The 15,811-nt window shown below is 36.7% G+C and overlaps 1 protein-coding gene across 11 annotated transcripts in view; it reads right to left on the reverse strand.

Annotated features, from left to right (window-relative positions):
* HYCC2 (hyccin PI4KA lipid kinase complex subunit 2) overlaps positions 1-15,811 on the reverse strand; it is a 57,514-nt gene that overhangs the window by 41,564 nt on the left and 139 nt on the right. For 3 of the 11 annotated variants that reach the window (XM_083842588.1, XM_083842598.1, XM_083842589.1), the window contains exon 2: positions 15,350-15,393. The gene's annotated coding sequence lies outside the window, so the exon portion shown is untranslated. Of the gene's footprint in view, positions 1-11,693; positions 11,870-12,173; positions 12,351-15,349; positions 15,394-15,553; positions 15,806-15,811 lie in introns of those variants that run through there. The other 8 variants (XM_083842590.1, XM_083842591.1, XM_083842594.1 and 5 more) reach the window with 7 other exon arrangements.

Raw genomic sequence — 15,811 nt, forward strand, 5'->3', positions numbered from 1 at the left:
TTTAAACTACTAACCAAGACCAATTTGCAACAGAAAAACAATTAGCCAAATAATCAGAGCCAACACTGGCAAAAGAGAAATAACAAGCTATTACAGTGGGGATTTAAAAAAAAAAAAAAAAAGTGCTACCAGTTAGATATTAGTAATTGTTGACACCTAAGAAGATATGATTATTCAAGTATGCAGTGTCTGGGGGCTTTGTTGTTGTTTAATTTATTTATTTTAAAGAATCTAGGATTTTAGGCTTCAAAACAAAGGGTGTAATGGGGTGCAGTTACATAAACAGGACACACATTTCAAGAACAAGTCCACTTTCTTGCCATTATATACTTACTAGACGTCACAATTCACATAATGTAACTAAATCACAGCTGCACGATGAATAACGAAGTTGTAAATTCTGACCTCAAAGTCTATGGCAAGAGTATTATGCAATTAAAATCTGGACAAGGGAGAAATCTCAACAATAAGAACAAAGGTTTAAGTGGCATGATGTCTCTCCATTGTCACTCCTGCAAGAGAACCTTACTGACTGACAGCAGGTCTAAAAGAACAGAAAACACAAGTATCAATACAGCTTGTTCTTCCAAGTTATGTATACACTCTTCTCATATCTACAATTCATTACTGAACATGGAAAGAAGTGTATTTAAAGAAAGACTTTTCCCTGCTACATCTGTAAGAAAGTAGCATGGAAAGCAGCAAGAAAGGATCTTTACTTTCAACTAAATCAACATTCTATTCCTTTGATCCAGAATGTTCTTAGGTTCATAATAAGAACACTTGGTTTAATATAATTAACACTCTGGGAAGCAAAAGAAAGAAAAATAAATGACAAAGTGGTTGGAACTACACGGGAAACATCCTCCCCTCTCCTGTCACCCCATTACTAGACTGTACATGACCTCTACAGAAAGGGAACTGGGCAACATGCTGACAACTGCAGAAAACAGAAAGCAATTTGAACTTCTCACATTGCGTTATTCCTGAATGCAGGGTTTTAAAAGATTGAATGGAAAAAGACTGGATAATACATTCAACCACTTAATGAAAACATCTGCTAAGGAATTTATAAGCTGCCAGAAACGAAATCGAGGTTTTTAACAGCACGAAAGCAGTGCAAAGTAGTTCTGAAAATATGTAAGCAGAGCATACAAAACTGATAGCATGCTCTTATTTGAAATACTGGCCCACATTTGATTCAAGCATCCTGAAAGAAAATATGTATCAGGCAGAAAAGCGTTTAAGAGGCAAGTAATGAGGATAACGATAGTGAAAAATAACTTCTAACTTTAGATTAAAGATATAGAAGTAATTTTTACAATTCAAAGGGAAAAAAAGAACTGCATGCCTTAAAAGAACTTAATTCCAACTGGTAGAAAAGGTAGAATGGAATTCTGTAACAGAATAATACAAAATAAAACATTAAAATGTAACAAGGTAGAAATGTTAGACTCCTGTATACTGTTCCTTATAGTAAGAGTGGGACTCACCATAGCATATCATGAGGGCAATACGAAGAGATTTATATACATATTTATAATACCTGTTCTACATTATTACTTTTTTTTTTTTGTACAAAAAGAATAAAGCAGAAAACTTAATGGTGTAAGCTAGTACTTAAACTGATATGCTTCACAAAATATTCTCCTAGGAGCACCTTATTCCTTATTTGCTCAGAATATAAGCATAAATATCTTCATCCAGCTGCAGTCAGATTGCATGCTAGACTATATTAAACAGCTATGTTATGCTCTGATTTCCACACTGGAAAAGGGATTGACTCTAAGGCTGGTTTGATCCCCATAGAAAACAAGACTAGTTTTTATAATGAGGACATTAAATGCAAACGTGAGAATGTTCAATTTTGGTAACCACAGGCTTCTATGAGAAAAGTTCATAGATTACTTCTGGTACTGATTTAAAAGTATATGCATGATTATAATAAACACATAATCACAGATAGCATTACAATCCCATTCTATCCATCTACATAAATATATTCTATAGCAATCATCTTTAATATACACTTATATATGCTGCCATTTTGATAAAGGCATCAAAAATAAATTCAAAAACTGTTGTCATCAACAAATCAGAACCACAACCGCAACCTGGTATTAGAAACAGGTACACTCAATCTGTCAGAACTGTCTTGGCCATAACAACTCCATAGCAGAGGGAAATGGAAACTTCTGCAAGGTATAAAACTGACGAGGACAGAAAGAAAGAAAACATTCTCTGGACAGTTATTAATTTAAACCATCAGTTCAAGTCTTCTTTTTAATAAAAAAAGGAGTTGGAAGACAGACTCTTTCTAGGTAATTTAATTGTCAGCTTAAGCAGACCGACATACATCTCAACATTAAAATATAAATACTGACATATTTATTCCACATGTGGGATTTAGATTGCAAGTCTTATTAGGCAAGCCTTAGTCATGCAAAACACTCCGATAAGACATTACTTCCTTTGACTCAGTAATGGTAACCAGGCTAAAAAGAATTGCTTTTCGGATACCAGCAACAAAGACAGTTATATGGAAATGATGCGAGGCAGCCCTACCACCAAAGGGCCAAAGATTGACAACACTCTTGCAAACTTTTATGATACCATACATCCACAGGGTGAGATGTTTCTTGTGACAAGGGTCAAATAAATTTCAGTTGCTGTCAAAAGAGGTATAAAGAAAAGACACATCCCATCTGTCCCCAAAAGCCTCCAAGTCATTCTGAGACCTAGACCATCTACTGTGCCTTTTCAAGCACCAGAAATCTGTGCCGCCAAGCCCTCTATCAATAATTATTACACTGAAATTGTGCTTTGCAGATGCAAAATTTTGGTAGCATGCTGAAAGCCAAACAATTAGGGCAGTGTGAATGAAAATATGAAAAGACACTTTATAGCACAGTTTAAAAAAAATAAAGGATTATAAAGCTAACATTTTCACTGCATTGCACAGAGCAATTTTGTGCAAAGCTGAAGTCAGGTGAATTTTTTCCAGAGGAAAAAATTAATTAAAAATTAAGTCCTATTTGTCTCACAGAGTCTAAGGACCTGAAAAAAGCCACAGTCATACCTTGTACATTTGTAGCTAAATCTCTCTTAGGAGTTCATGCAATGAATATAGCAGAAAAAGAGAAGAGTTAAGACAACTTAGGACGTGGAAAGAGACATGTATAAGTACTCCCTCTGCTTTACCTATGGGATTTTGGTGACAACAATATATTAAAAGGAGTTATCCTGCAGCCTTAAACACAGCAGCGCATGTATTAATTATTCTATTATGAAGACTGGACACACACGCATATATAACACCCACATGTAGGTTAGCCATAGAAATGTTACCTTATACATTCTCTCAGCACCAGTTTCCTTAGAAGCAACTTCATACAGTCATGCTACACTAAACCTAAAGCATTGTCTTGTCAGGATCCTGTGCGATAACCCATCCTACACTAAACAATACAGGCTTTCCTCCCTTTGCATTAGTTCATATGTAGTAACTCTTCCTATGCTAGTTTGTCTGCAACTCATTAGTTTCTTCACTTAAGAAAACATTTCCATGCAAACTACTTTTTGTGTAACCCTACCTCTCCTAAGCAACTTCTTGGTACAGAGTTTTGGTTCATGAAGTAAATTAAATCAAGAAAGACTTTGCTAAAAGATAGGAAGCACACAGTAAAAACGTAGTCTGAAAAAGCTATATGTATAACAGCAGGCTTACACTTGCAAAACCACAGTTACGGGACACTCAGTACTAAGTACTAAAAATGAGCAATTATCAGTTAAATCCTGAGACAGAATTTCTTTGGGAACAAAAACAAAACAAAAAGACAAAAAGCCTCAACACACACTTTAGAACAAGACTGCAAACATTACGCTGAAACAGACAGCAATCTTGCCCACAAAGGAAAGAAATATGAACTTGTTTCTAAGCAGCTTCCCATTTTTGAGCCATGCCATCCTCCCTTGACAGAAACTAATGTTATATTATGAAAACAGCCATCAAAAATGAAGTGCTCTATCAATTTCAGACCATTAAGATACCAGCATATATTTCTTGCTGCAATGTCTGCCTCCAACCGCAATTTACCCAAACTAGAATTTAGCTTACACATTCATGAATTAATTTACCTATGCTTCTTTCCTTTACCCTAAAAATTCGCAAAGAGAGCTGACACAAAGGATCCCCTGTCATTACCTGTGCTGAAAGATTCTATTATTTCCAACTTCAGATGGTAAAGTTTTCAGCTCTATGAAGTAGAATGTAAGTAAATGAAGCTGCAGTGTCAGATTCTCCCGCCATCATTACACTTACCTACACATATCCATAAACTGTTAAACAAGTGAATACAAATTTATTTCAATTATAGCTAAGATAATGTATCATTTAAAGAATAGTATTATGACATTAAAAATACAAAATTCCAACATACAGTTTCAAAATGCCAGTTAAATGTTCCTAAGCATTAGGATATATTCCTTTATTGCATGTTCACGTAAGTTTCTTATGTGTAACTCAGATACATCATTCAGCACAGACATCTTCCACTTGACCCAATGGATTACATGAGGCAATCAAAACCTGCATGTAAACTATGAAGAGGATTTAAGACACACACACAGGCTGCTTGCTCTTCTCAGGTGGAGCAGCATAGCATCAACAATCCAAAAACACAAGATATGCTTCAGCTTTCAGACTCAAAACTGCTCAGAGTATAGCTGCCTTATATTAGTTTTCTGAAAGTTAGAGAGGGGGTCTAAGAACTGCAAAGACCAATCCCCAAGATGAGAAGAAAAATACTGGTCTGATTCCAATACAAAAGAATAATCTCATTTTATGAAACAGAATCCACAAGTGATAAGTAAGATATGTTCCTGATCATCTTAATTCTGGACAACACAGATCCATCAAGATCTACCTTAACATGAGCTATCCACTCAATTGACCCAATTGATTAAGGTAACTGTCCTGTATAAATTGATGCTAGTGACCAAACCTATTAACTTCAACAGGATTCCTCCAGAGCTGGAGGTTATATGGTCTTTGATGGACTCTCTCTTTCATGGAAACCAGGCAAAGAAATAGTGCCTCTAAAAAAAGCACAGCCCGTTGTAATCATCTGATAAAAATTCTCATGAAACTCTGAAATTCAGCTTACTATGGTCTGTCATTCTGTGGCCTATCCAATGGAATTATAAACTCTGTGAAGCAACTGTATGAGAAATAAAACCCTAGTAAATGTAAACCAGTACAAGAGCTACACAAGTTTCCTCTTTTGCTTTGGTATGTGTTTAATAATTAATCTTCACTGTTCAATAGTTAAACACAATGCACAGTGTTTACACAGTCGTTATTCTTTTACTCTTAAACTAATGTTAGAAAAGGATAGAGATGGACTGGTCCTAGGAAAGAACTGGTTAATATTTTTAGTGTGAAGTGGCTTATTTTTTTATTTTTATTTTTAAATAGTGAGGAGCACTAAGTTACTAGCGTACTGGGACTTTTTATTTATTTGTTTATTTAACCAGAAATTTAAGTCTTTTTTTTCTGGGGCAATTTTTTATATACAGTCTCTTTAGGAATGTAATCTTAACCTAGCACAAATAATTTACATCAACAAGATCTCTGTTAGGCAACAATTTCTTTTATCTTAGCTGTAGATCGATACGGGGGGGGGGGGGTAGGCGGTAGGATTTCCACAACTTGTGGAAACAAGTTGTTTCTGATGAAACACTAAGCACACTAAGCAGCTTAAGCAATTAAGAGTGTGATTTCAACTGAAACAACCCTATTCCCCAGATCAGCCACTGGTGAATTCCGTAAAGGAGCAGAAAGGAGCAGATGGAGAAAAAGAGAAAAAGAGGAGTAGGGGAGAGGGATTAAGTGCAGATTAAGTGCATCCTGCTATTTTCATGAACATTTTCTACACATAGCCTGAACAAAATCAAAAGGGTTTGTCAAATCCTAGTGTCCTAGTATACTTCCAGAAGGCAGGAGTCTTTCGATATTACCAAAAATTAGATTTAACAGCACTGAAAATTCATGCAGCTAGCTTCTGAGTAACGTTCCTTCTGTTTATGGTTGGTGTGGAAGGAGAAATGGAATTTCTTTACAAGTTGTCAATTTTACAACGTTCTAAGTTTTCAAATACATTTTCTTGCATCCATAAAACACAACAGCAGGAATGCTCACTGAGGACTCAAAGTTCTAAAATTCAGCCATTTTTACATAACCTCACTCATACACAGAGAAGCTCTGGGGTTTTGTTTGTAATACTAAATAGTTCTGCTAAAAACTGTCTTCAAAAGCAATGGTAGAATTATGTTTTTCTTCCCTCAAGTCTTCCTGAGTAAATCCACCTTTGGAAAAAGACCAGAGATGGCCTTAAATGCAGACATGTCAAAGAGTTACACTACTACTTTTTGAAACATTAAGCAAAAGGGTCTTCTTTAACAAATTCTATATAGCACATCCACTTGAAATATAAACGTATCCATATGAAATATACTCGACATACACAGTTTCCTTATTCTTCTACTGGTAAGTCATGCTGCCCATCTAGGTAAAATTTCTGACCTTACACTTTTTTTTTTTTTTAATTATATTGGCTATACAGCAAATTTAGTTCATCCTCTTCAAATACATCAGAAAAAAATTTAATCAAAGCCTGTTTTTAATTAAACAGCCTTTTAAATACATCACTGTCCCATTTCCCTATGGAATTGTGTTGATAGGAATAGTGAGCGCATACTGAAATGCAAGCACCAGGCACCTGAGATTTTTTGGTTATACGTTTTTGCTGCAAGGAATATACTCCTCTAATACCCTTCATACATAATGATTCACAAAACAGGCACGGACACTCTTTCAAAGGCAACTCGGACAGAAGGTTTAGGAACACTGAGGTTATTGGCATGCAGACAATGTACCTGCACAGCATTGAGCAACCTCTTGAAAAGTAAGGTTGATAAGGTGCACACACCAACAACACCAACAAAAAGTCCAACTCACACAGTCCAAGTGTGAGTACTTCAGTGTGTGAGAAAACTGTTCTGAACAAAGTACAAATCCATACCCGGTACCCTGGTACTTATAATTATGTACACACTTGTCCTTAATATGATTATGCAATAATCATTTCTTATCACTGAGCAGTAGGAGTTTCATAGTTGGGGCAGAAAAAATCCTTATGCTTTTTGCCTTATCTTCCAGCTATTCAACTGGCATAATAAGACAACTTTTGTAGCTATATTTTAATGATTTTGTTTCCTAATCAGTCCTGTGTCACTTGAGTAACTAAAACCAAGAAATAAAGATCCTAACTTCAAACACTGTCAAGCAATAAAGAAGTAAATGCTAAAAACTATTTTTATTTTTCATAGATACAAGGCAAATGCACACAAAGACAATTTACTAATAGCAATATTCCACATTTCAGAACGCTGTACAGTCTGCATTCACATAGAGAAAAATATAGTCATCACAATCTTACAAATCAATTCAAAGCCAACACGTTACTAAAGCAGAATTTCCCAATAGTTCACAGAAATAGCAATAAAATAACTATTACTGGAATTCTGTATGACGACAAAAGATGCAGGAAAAAATATTTTTGTCTATCAAAACCTACCTATTGGAACATGAATTTGAAATACCTCAAAACTTGCTAAAGCTGAAAACTCTTTAAAGTGTGATTTAGGTTTCCTAACCAGCACAATAATGTTGATTTATCTGTCCCTCCTCTCTCCCACATCTCACAAAAATCAAAAAATTTGTATTAAAATAAGGTATCAAATACAATGTCTGGTGTGTTATCATCATGGAAGCATTAGTAGAAGAGATAAGCAGTTGACTGTCATACCCACACATATCTCCACCAGCCAAATGTGGTAACATTCCTACAAAACGTTTTGGCAAAAGGACAAGCAGCAGTGCTAAAGAAGTTCTTTTCCAGCAGCTGGCAAAAAAAGGAAAGCTATATTCTCAATGACCAATAGAACATTTTAAAGCTTTCTGCAGCACACTTTTAAGTCTTAATTTATTACATGAAATAAATATCTAGAGGCATCCTAATCTTTACACAAGTTTCTTTGAACTTTCTTCTACTTTTCTCACATTAAGTAATGTTTTGTCTTTAGCATTGATCAATATCCTCAAGTCTGAGAAAAAGGGCAAAAAGGAAACAAACCAAACACAACCTTTGCACATTTGGTTAATATACATTGCTAAACAAAGATGGGGACGAGGGTGAGGAGGTGGAGGGACGACAACACCCTGTGCCAATCAGCACAATACTTGATTACACAATTTCAGCAGCATCATTGCCAAATAGTACAGCCCACTGACCCCTAACTCAGTCTGGAATACATCCACAAACCTTAACCTGATTAGGAATTTGTGCACAATTGTGAAATTCCATAGTTGCACATTTTTTTCTCTGCTCTAGCATCGTAAGTTTTACTCAAGATAAACATTGAAGTAGCTAGGAAAAAAAGTAAAATACAAATACAGTTAATTTTTAGAAATTATTATGGAATTTACAGGAGTATTTCCAACAGTTTTGGATTTGGTTGGTTGGTTTTAGTTTTTAAATTCCAGAGATTTTATTTGAGCTAACTTGGCAAGTTAAAAATCAGGCATAAAATGCCAACATTTTAACTTCATTTAAAAAGGAAATAGGTACAGTAGTTTTAGATTTTTCCATATAAACTCTGAAAATTAACTGCTAAAAAAAACATAGTAGGCCTGTTGCTAGCAAGGATTTAACATACACAGAACTTGAAAAAAAAAAAAGCACTCTCTCAAAGTAAGGAGTTCAGTGCAGTGACACCTGCACGTCCCAAAAGCATCTGCTCACTTCTATGGCTGAAGCAACTAACGAACCAACAAAGTTTCATTTCTGTATGTACAAAGAATGACCGTGTGTGTATTTTCACCAGTGATGCAGAAAAACAGACTCCTTTCTTAGTCATTTCTCAAACCTGTCCCTTGGACATGAAACTGTGCCTAAACCATTCACATTGCAGCAATCAGCTGAACAGGCTGGGCTAACAGTCAGGGCAAATTATTTTAAAGTTTGTATTTGCTCTCTCAAGTTCTAACACTGTTTATGGTGAGAAGATAAAGAAAATCTTGTTTTAAAGGAAGAGTTGCTGTCACAGAACATCTATGAAATTAAACAGCTCAGAAACACAGTTTAATAAACGCTTAGCTTAAATTACTTTGATATTTTAAGGTATTTCTTCTTTCATTCAATTTAGCTTCCACCCCAACATGCTCAGCTCTACTTGTTTTCCCATAGGTAATACTTACTAGTTTAAGAGACTTTATTGCTTAAGAGACTTGCGCGAAGTTCTTGCTACTCTGACAAGGCAAAGATTAGTGCTGCAGTCTATTGCAGTTCATTAAGCTACAAGAATGGCTTGCATGAAGCCTGACAAAAACAACACCTCATTCTGTTATCTTCCAAAAAAATTACCAGAAATGTAGTTTAATAAATTCCAGAAACTTAAGGATGTTACTACTTGAAACTAATGCACAGGTGCAACGTTGACAAGATCAAGTTACCACCACATATCGTGGTTTCTCTATCACAATTATGAAATAGAATGGGCACATAATTAGCAATCTAAAAGAAACTTTTGAAGCCCGGTAATTTTGACTAAGACCTGCTGTATGCCAAGAACAAGACGCAAACAGCTTAAAAAAAAAAAAAAAAACTCCACGCACATAAGGAACTAGTCATTTTTCCATTCCAGATCTAAACTCTCCTTGGTCTCCTGTGTCCATATTTAGCTCAGGCTGTTCTGGCTCAACTGAATGTCTTTAAAAAAGCAATGGAAAGTTCTCCACTGTTACCCATACAGAGGAATAGAAGCTTTTGCTAGAATAAATCCTTCATCAGCATGCTTTACATTTCTATGTAAAAGGGCACATTATTATTACTTAACAGATTCCTCAATTGCTTCTTGTGTAATTTCATTGAAGTAAAAGGATTTTTACCAATCATCTGTCTATCTCATTGCTGTTATTAGAATATTAAGAGTTTGAAAATATACTAACATACCCTCCCCTTACCCTTATACTATTACTGTTATACTATATACTTTCTAAATCAAGTTTTCTACCTTGTGGCCCTATTCCAAACAGAGGCAAACATGCAGAGGGGCTGGTCTCCAGCCTCTTCTAAAGCTCAGGGTATTCTCAAAACTGAAGGAGACAGAAAGAAGAAACAGATACCAGAACTCTCAGAAACAGTACACACATGCCAACCCATCTGAGCAAAAAGGAAATTTGTAACGGAAGTTGTAACAGGTTTCAACTGCTCCATCAACCTCCATCAGGTCTTGTGCTGAACAGCATTATGTAGCCAGGAAATTTGGCAATTCCCAATATTCCATACTGGGAGAAAAATAAAGTTCAACACTGCAATAGACATTTTAGTTTACTACCCAGTGCAATCTTCCAAATATCTCTTGTTCTCTATATTCCAATCAAAAATAAACTAATACTTTCGAACCATAGTATACATATTGCTCTACAGAATAATACTAAGAGGTCAAAGCAGCAGAACTGACATAAGCAGTGGCCAACAGGAGCAAGCCAGACTGCCTGCAGAGCAGAAATCAAAGAAAAACCAAAAAGGTGACTTGACAATGACCGTTCTTTTACAAATCACCCAAATTGTGACTTCTAGTTAAATTTCTATTGAAGTAGATAACTAAGTCAGTTTTATTCCCCAAAGCATTTTCAAATAGATTCTAGATGAGAAACATAGGACTTTAGAGGAAAAGGATATCTCATGGCAGCAGAGTAACACTGTAACAGAGTTCAGCCTACTACACCAGAAGAGTGCATTATACCTAGATTACACTACAATGGCACAAAATAAAAAGATGCAAATTAGTTTAAAAGTAGATACATGATTTATTAAACAAATGTTACATAACCACATAATTTATTACTCCTAAGACACTATATATGAACATAAATGCCATACAATAAACATCTGTAACATACCTTTTCTAAGTTTTTTGGCTCCAAGGAAAACTGAATACATAATGAATTCGGGTGTAGTGTTTTATATTTGACAAAAGATTTAATGCTAACAGAAGAATGACTAATGGCCACACTGTAATTCTCCTTACAATACAAAACTTTTATTAATTATTGATAACTTGCAGCATGTGTTGGAACAGTTTGCAGACTGTGTATTATTTTGCCCAGCACCCGATCCTGATCTATGTTTATACATTTTCTTCTCTGTGGTGCTGGCAATAGAGAATTTGGTTTTACTATATAACAACATTCTATTTCATCAGAAGTGCCCCTCTACCTCTTGACCTCATGCTTCAAATTTAAGGACTAAGGTCAGAATTCTATGGGGGGGGGGGAAAAGAATCACTCGCATATGTATGTTCTGTGATTGAAGTTAAAAAAAAAAACATTTCAAATTATTTGTCTAGTTAATAAAAGCATGAATTATCCAAGGAAAGGTACAGAGAGAAAAGTTCAACCAACTAACTAGGTTACCTTCATTTAGTGATACAAGCACAAACTAAGAACACTTTCACACTCAAAATATTTGCATCTATCTGCACACATACTGAAATATAAGAAAATCCATTTAAACATAAGAAAATAAACTTATTCAAAGTGAGGTGGTTTAAACACTAGAAGAGGTTACCCAAAGAGCCTGTGGAGTCTCTGCCTTTGGAGATATTCAAAAACTGAGGGGACAACGTCCTGAGGAACCTGCCCTAGTAGGCCCTGCTTTGAACAAAGGGGTTGAACTACATGGTCTCCAGAGGTCCCTTCCAACCTCAACCCTCCAGTGATTCCATTGTTTAAGAATCTCGGTTTCTGCCAAAAAAAAAAAAAAAAAAAAAGACAGCAAAAGAAAGGTTCAGGAAAAATAAGATTAGTCAGATAATGCATAACACCTACAAATATTTCCTAAAGTCATCATCACTGTTTTACAGTTACCTTTAGAGCCTACATGAGATGTCTGAGCAAATTATGCAACTCAGAAGTTAATGTTTGCTTGAACAAAATTCTGCATGAAATTTTATCTACTACAAGGTAACAACTGCAAAGGAAGCACAGCTAAAAACAGCATTAAATAAAAATTACTTCTTATAACTATACTATTTGTAAATGAAAATACCTGACTGAAGTAGCAAGTCAAAACCTACGATTGATGACTGTCTCTGTCTGGTTAGATCACTTTCTCCCCAGGAGTCAGAGAACTTCTTCCTAAATGGTAATTCCTACGGCAAAGATGGCCTTCACTGGGAGTCAGATGAGGAAGCCTTCAGCTTCACTGCCAGATATTAGTTTATATCTTTACACAAAGGAACAAAGAAAGAAAATGAAAAAATGAAAGCTAAAATTCTTTTCCTGCCCAGGCAAGTATTGACTGAACATATTAGCTTGATTTTAAAGATTCTAAACTCATATCAAACTGTCTGGGAAATAACCAAACAATTCCGTCCCTCCTCCTACAGAAAACAGGGGTATCATATAAAGTTCTCAGATAACAGGTTCAAAACAGAACAGAGGAATGAGTTATTCACAGAACACAAGATATATAGTGATGCTTGTTGATTCAAAAACCATACACGGACTCATGAGTTTTAAAAAATTAGGTACATTCATGGAAGAAAAAGCTACACAAAACATTATCCCCACTGAGAGACTGGGAGAGCTGACCTAAGAAGTAACCTGATACACTTGCCTAGAAAAAAAGAATAAGAATAGAGCATCTGCTGCCAACTACTGCTTAGCCCTGGGGAACAAGCAGGATTGAAACAATGGTCTTGTCACATACCAGGATCCAAGAACTTTAGACTTCAAGATAGGATAGCAGATTAATCCAGTACAGTTGTTCCTGTGAAGAATGATCTCTGGATTGCCAAAATACAGAAAGAAACTAACAGTGTTGCAAGAGCACATCACTCCTCCTAAAGAGGAGTGAAACAGTGGTTTGACATTATAATACAATCCATGAAATATTTAGCTCTACTGCAGCCTGAGAAGGTAACTTACTTTCCCGCCTTTCATAGCCTTTTTAAAAAAAATAAAAAATAAAAAAAAATCTAAAGAAACCACGGTGGAATAAGGAAAAACCTTTTTAATCATTACAGCAATTAAAGCAGGAATGATAATTCTATTTGAATAAAAACAGGCTTCCAGTGAAGTATAAATAACCAACATAGAGCCTGAGAAAATAACATGCAATTTCAGGAGAAAAATACGTAGTATTTAGTTTTAAGCAATTCAAGTATGTATTAACACATTAAGTGGAAAAAAAACAAAACACACCTCTTGTCATGTCAAAGTTGAAAAAAATTCAAGTCACTGTCTGTCATGCAGCTCTCTACTCCAGAAAGTAATCTGGAAGAGCATACCAACTCAGTACAGATCACCGATAAGGAGAACATTAGTGTGCACAGGCAGAGAAGAATAGTACCAAAATGAACCTGTTAATCTAGAACATACATCAACAAAAAGTTCTGGAAACACAGGTTTCTGAAAGCTATAAAGAAAGCCTTGCCACCTTCCCCTAACCTACTAACATAAGCAGGAACCCCAGCTAATCACAACTAGCGTGGCTGGATAGACACTAATGTAACTGTATCCTAGAACACTTTATTTCCAGAAATTATCACCACCATGAATAGTAGCAAAGAAAAAAAAAAGCAACTGAATAAACCATAAAAAGCACTGATTATTTGTACACAGAATCCCAATGACCTTCTCTTCCTAAAGGATATCCAGTATGTTCTACATAAGATAAAAATTTCTCTTCTTTATTAGCTCCTTGTCTACACTATAGTTCCAGCCTTAACAAGTGAGTAACTATATTGAAGTTTACTTCTCAAAAACAGGCTATAACAAGACATTGAGGTCCCTTTAAATTATCTAAACTCACTTATTTGGTGAAGATACAGCTTCAGAAAGTTTCCTATATCCCCAAAACATCACATCCCCCATATCTGCAGTCTTTTATTTTGGAAAGAAAGAGTACAGCACATACTGCAAGAAAAGGAAATTTAGGAAGCAAGACATTAAGCAATCTCACTCTAGAGCAAATCAATAAACTGCACAAAGTTAGTCCTATCAAGAGGTTTTATGTACTTGGGTGGGGGGAAACAGATACCAAAACCTTGTTCAACCCTGAAATTTGCAGTGTATTTAGAGGTGAATCTTGCAGAGTGTACTCCTCCACTATAATTCTGTTTGACTACAATGGGTCACACAAAGTCAATCCGCTGTGATCAGTACTGAACATAGAAGCTGATAGGCTTGGCAATATTGGTAAAGTATGGCTTCATGGATAAATCATCAAGCCATACTTAAATACACTATGAAAAACAAAACAAGCAAACAAAACAAAACACAAGGCCATGACCTTACCTTTTTCCACCAAAAAGAAAACTATTTTGTTTGGTATCTAACGTGTTTACAGATCACTAAAAAATATTTCTGAGGAAAATATCAACATTCCACAGCAACACTAGATGCTGAGCACATAGCCAGTAGCTTTCTGCCACTAGAAGAAAGGAGAAATACTTCACAGGTATCAGACAAATCATTGTCCATGTGATGGAGATTTAACTCCCTGATACCCAACAGATAAAGAATCCTTCCCCAGTTCCATCCTCCAACACGTTATAAAAAAACAAACGCATCTCCTCTCACTCTGACATTGTATCTTGCAGACTTTACCTCCCAGGGAAAAACATTCAGTGCTGAAACCAGACAGAGGCAGCCTGGATTAAACAGATGGCACAGTATTTAGAACAGTTTCACTGTTAGTAACACGATAATGGCATTCTTCCTGGAACCCTTCTCGTGCTCTCCCAATATCCCCATAAAAAAAAACTGAAACCCAGAAACATCTTTTCATCAGATACTAAAAACGAAAATCAAACCTGCAGTCTGTCCTAAAATTCTGTCAATACCATATTATAAAACAGGGTTTATTCTGATTCTTATAAGCTTGTCAAAAATCAGTATCCTGGCATTTCTGTTATGCTATAAAGAAGTTACATTATAGTAGTATCTAGAATACAGAAATGGTGTAAGCCTTTGTAAGTCAGTGACTGAGTGGTTGCCTTTATCAGTTTCTTTCCAGATAAAGGGCACAATGTACTCAACCTCGAAGCATACATAAAAAAAATAATAATAATTATTCAGATAGTCACGCAATCAACACTTCATAATTATATAGCCACAACACGCCAAACTCCGAGCTCTCCAGGAACAGGCACTGAATGTAACGAAGCAGTAACCTCAATGGAAACGCACGTCTCAAGAAAACCCTTAACTTCCAGTTACCTTTCAGCGCAGTTCCAGAATTTCAGGCAGCCTCCACGCTTCTCCTAGGGAAACAAACAGCGATGCCCTTTTAGGACGCATCCAGCGGCAGGCACCGGGCGGGCTCACGAGCACCCCCAGCAATCCCCCAGCTCCTGCCCGCGACGAGCAGAGCCCCGAGAGCGGGCAGCGGCCGGGCGGGGGGCGCGCGGGCCCGGGGCTTACATAAGCGCGGTGCCCTGCGGGAGGAGGCAGGGGCGGCCCCACTCCCCTCAGAAAGCGGCGGCGGTAGGGACGGTTCGCGCCCCCGCACTCGCAGCTCCTGCGCGCTTCCGTCCTTGTCGGGGCGCCGGCACCAGCTGACGGTCAAGGTAGGAGGGAAAGGGAAGGGGGCGCTCAGTATCGGCCCGGCCGAGGCCCCACCCGCCGCCACCCAACAGCTCCGGTCCTAAGCGGAGCAGAACGGCCCCACCACCCCCTCAC

The sequence above is a fragment of the Anser anser genome (genome assembly GCF_964211835.1).
Source record: "Anser anser genome assembly, chromosome: 6".
Taxonomy (NCBI): Eukaryota; Metazoa; Chordata; class Aves; order Anseriformes; family Anatidae; genus Anser; species Anser anser.